This window comes from Accipiter gentilis, chromosome 23 (genome assembly GCF_929443795.1).
Source record: "Accipiter gentilis chromosome 23, bAccGen1.1, whole genome shotgun sequence".
Classification (NCBI taxonomy): Eukaryota; Metazoa; Chordata; class Aves; order Accipitriformes; family Accipitridae; genus Astur; species Astur gentilis.
Window position 1 is genome coordinate 12,450,193 of NC_064902.1, and position 3,989 is coordinate 12,454,181.

Here is a 3,989-nt window from a genome sequence, read left to right on the forward strand (position 1 = left end):
TGGATGATGCACAGCCATTGAAGACCTTCCCAGGCATCTGCTCAGGGCTGCATTTTTAAATACAGCCAGGTTGTGCCCCCATGCCAGTGCCTCTGTAGACTGCACGTGGAGATTGCCCTGAAGGTTTGGCAACAGCGGTGCAATAACAAGCCAATATCTCATCGCCCTGTGCCTCGTCCAAGCCTTCCTGCAGCAACACAAATGCCAGCCAGGGCGTCAGCAGCAAGAGGGCTCTGGAAAGGCTGAAGAGGCTGAGGGGCTTTGGGAAGAAGGGCAAGCAGTGCCCGACAGCAGGCTTGTGCTTAGGCTGGCTGCTGGTCCCTCAGCACAGTTTGTTTGCGTGGCCTCCTCCTAGCTCAGCAGGATGGATAGGCTCAGCTCCTCAGATGGGTGCAATTGGGCTGTTAGCCAGGCAATGGAGGCTGTTTCAACGCAGAGATTTATGATGAGCCCAGGGAGGCTTGGAGGGGGTTGTGGCTGGGAGAGAATGGTCCCTAGAGAGAGCTGCAGACGCATTGTGCAGCCCTTGCTGTTCTGGGCCAGCATCTCCTTCCCTTGCCTGTGCTGGGAGGATGCCACAGAGCAGGAAGCATCAGTCAAACCTGCTTTCTCACACATCCATACCACTTCCTCCATGCATGCCTTAAACCTGCGCTGGAGCTCAACTCCACCACTTTATTCATCCCTCAGACTGCCAATTCAAGTAGCATTTCCCAGCCTGGACCCAAAGGGTTAAGTTGGGATGTTAACTTCAAAGCTAGACTTGCTGGGCACTATGGGGATCTGTGCAGTGTGGGTCATGGACGTCCTTGCGGGCAGGTCCCTTCTCGCCATGCTGTGAAGAGCAGATGTGGCGTAAAAGCTTCCTTTCGGAGAGGGCATGATTAATCTTTGCTTCTTAGAGGATGACAAATATATTATATTCACCGACATGCACACGCATTCTCTTCTCCTGATGGGTGACCCCTGTCTTAATGTCAAGCGTGTGAGGTCCAGCTCTGTAAACGAAGAGGAGAGCTTTGCAAGCTCATTAATGCTTTGAAGTTGCTCATTAGGAGCAGATTCCCCAGGAGCTGGTGAGTGAACGCCCTTTGAGCGCATGGCTTCATTTGATATTAATGTGGGTGCTGCAGCTGGAGGCATCCAGGGATGCTAAACTGCGATTCTGCACACATGGGCTATCACGGCAGATTGCTGTGACTGTAATGCAAATGGTAAAAGGGAATCAGGGAAAGTTGCTGTCCCCTCTTGGCACCTAAGGGGGTGAATTTTTCCCCCTGACAGCATTTTTGCATGTGAGTAGGTTGACCTAGTCCTCTTGTGAGCTGAGGACCTGCAGCACCCTCCCCTGCGCGATGCCTGGGGTCCTTCTGCCTTGCTTCCTAGCACTCGTGAATTATCCCTGGAGGCCAGGGTGACCCCTCCTGACTGAGGAGCTCTGTGTCACCCTCTTCTGAGACCTGGAAACATCCCTTTTTCTGGTCAGTCACTCTCACCTCTGCAGCAGCCAACCACAAGCCCCCCAAACAGCTCAGCTAGCCCAGGGCACAGTCATGAGCCGTCCCCAGGGAAGTGAGGAGGGAATAGCTCTCATCTTCAAGAAGGACAGGGCCAGGACAGCCTGGCCAAGCATGTCTCCAGCAGACAGGATCCTCTGGTGAAAGGGCCTGGCCAGGTTTCTCTGTGTGATAGCATCCCTGTGTGAAGGTGCTGGCCTGGAAAGAGTGAGGGTGGCTGAAATCAGAGGCAGAAATTATGAGGCTTCTGTGGCTTAAGGGCTAAAGACCTCCTGTACATAGGTACTTGAGGGCTGTGGGTTTGAATCCCACATGATTCAACAGAAATTTTTGTGCTATTTTTTTTTCTTTTTTCTTTTCCCCAGGTAGCAGAAAAAAAGCTGTACCTCACCCCAAAGGAAAAAGAAAGACTCTCCTGCCCCACTGTCTTTCCCAGCTAAATACCCTAGCAGAGTCCCAGATGCAGACTGGAGGGGGTGAGGAGTGGGACCTGAGGTGCAAGGACAGTGCTGTAACCATTTGGCATGTATGGCTGAGTGCTGTCGGGCTGTCAGAGCTGCTCCCTTCCCCCTGGGCATGTAGCGGGGTCAGGCTGAGACCGTCCAGAGATGCCCCTCCTGTACCAGGGTCCCTGGTGGCATTCTCACCAGCGACTATGGTCCCTGCAAGAGGATGGTGTGTGGCACAGAGGGGCTGTGCCATCCTCCATGGCCCACAAGACCTGGTGCCTCCTAATGAGATGCTCTACCAGTTTGCTGGGGACATTAAAGAAAGCAGTGGGCACAGAAAGGTGTCACTGGGCTCGGGAAGGGTCTTGGGTTGGGACCTCAAGAACTTGGTGAGGTGTGTGCCCTCTAAGGGAGGAGCTGGTGGGCCAAGGGAGAGCTTACAGCCCACCAGGATGGCCGAGTGGTGAAGGCGTTGGACTTAAGATCCAATGGGCACATGCCCGCGTGGGTTCGAACCCCACTTCTGGTAGGAGCCTCCTTTTTCTCTTGGTCCAAAGCTCCCACCCCAGCTTTTAGAGCATCAGTTCAGAACAGGGATGGGAGCTCTGGGACCTGTGCCTGGGGAGCAGAGGCCATTCCATGCCCCAGTGTGAGGTCCCTGGTGGGACGGAGCCACCCTACCATCCAGGCTGAATGTATAGAGTGACATGAGGCAGCCCCTCTGGCACACAGGTTATGGATCTCATCTTTCATGCAGGGAGTGCTGAGACTGTCATGGGCTTGAATCCCACATGCTCCCAAAATAGCAACTTGTTTTTCCCATGGCAGAAATAGAAAAACCTGACTACCCTGAAGGGGGGGGGAAAAAGGTGTTGAGCTCTAAACAGCTTGGGCAAGTCACAAGTGGAAACCAGTGCAAACAAGTGGGTTCAGGGAGATGGGTCTGGAGTTTGTGGAGACTGCTCCTATTACCAGCTCTGCTCCATGACCCCGACCCATCGCCTGGCTCTCCCAAAGCAACATTTGGCACTCTCTAGGGGGACCTGGCAGTGTCACAACCCCCTGGAGCAAGCCAGCATGGCAGGAAGGGGTTCCTTATGCTGCTGGTTAAATTTGGGAAATGCATGTGAAACTGAGAACTGCTCCTCTGTTGCACAGCGTCATTGTGCCGTAGTCTGTCTTGGGTCGGTGCCTACAAGTGCTCATGAGCTTTTTGCTCCCTTCCTCGTATGCATGGATGGGCACCAGATATTTCCCTCAGTAAAGGGTTAGCCTGCTGGACCCGTGGAGATGCTGTCAGGTTTTCATTTGGCTGCTTTGCTTCAGCCTGAGGCCAATCGGAAATGTCCTACTGCTGGGACATGATTTGAAGTGATGGTGTTAATTTGGTTAATTAGGATTCCTGGGTAGCGTGCGCTTCTTGCAAATCAGCTTACCATTGTAGTATCACTGCAAAGAGTTATTTGCCGGTGCATGGGGTTATGTATGAATTTATGATTATGATGTAGGACCATTAATTTCATGTTTGTGGCAGATGATACAGCTCAATTAAAAGTTGCGTGTTAAGATCTTTGTCTCTCTCTGATATATGGAAATCAGACGGTGGCCTACAGGAGGGATTACAGGGCCTGTACAAATAGCCGTATAACAAATGGTCCAGGACCCAGAGGAGAGGACATGGGAGGAATTACTCTGCTGCTCTTCCATTTGATTAGTGCTGGGAGTGAATTTTTGTGCATATTCACTAGAGCTGGCTTGTTGCAACTAACCTCAGTCATTAAGCGATGCAAAGAATGACAAATATATCTTTGAGAGCATCCCAGGGGGTCTGAGCAGCACTGAGGGTCAAGTCTTTTGCCTCTGATGGCTTGGAGTCAGACTCCTGTCTAGTTCATGTGTCAAAGGCATTTGGTGGCCTCTGCTGAGTTCAAAGCTGAAATCTCCTCATTTGAGCTTCTCTGTTGATCCATATTCTCAGAAAGCTTGTGTTTTTTCCACGCCAGGGGTATGGGTTCTGGTCTGT

General features: G+C 52.0%; 1 non-coding gene across 1 annotated transcript; it reads left to right on the forward strand.

Annotated features, from left to right (window-relative positions):
• The first annotated feature begins 2,412 nt into the window (after window positions 1-2,412).
• TRNAL-UAA (transfer RNA leucine (anticodon UAA)) lies at window positions 2,413-2,495 on the forward strand. The gene has a single exon. It is a non-coding gene; the product is annotated as a tRNA-Leu (tRNA).
• The last annotated feature ends 1,494 nt before the right edge of the window (window positions 2,496-3,989 follow it).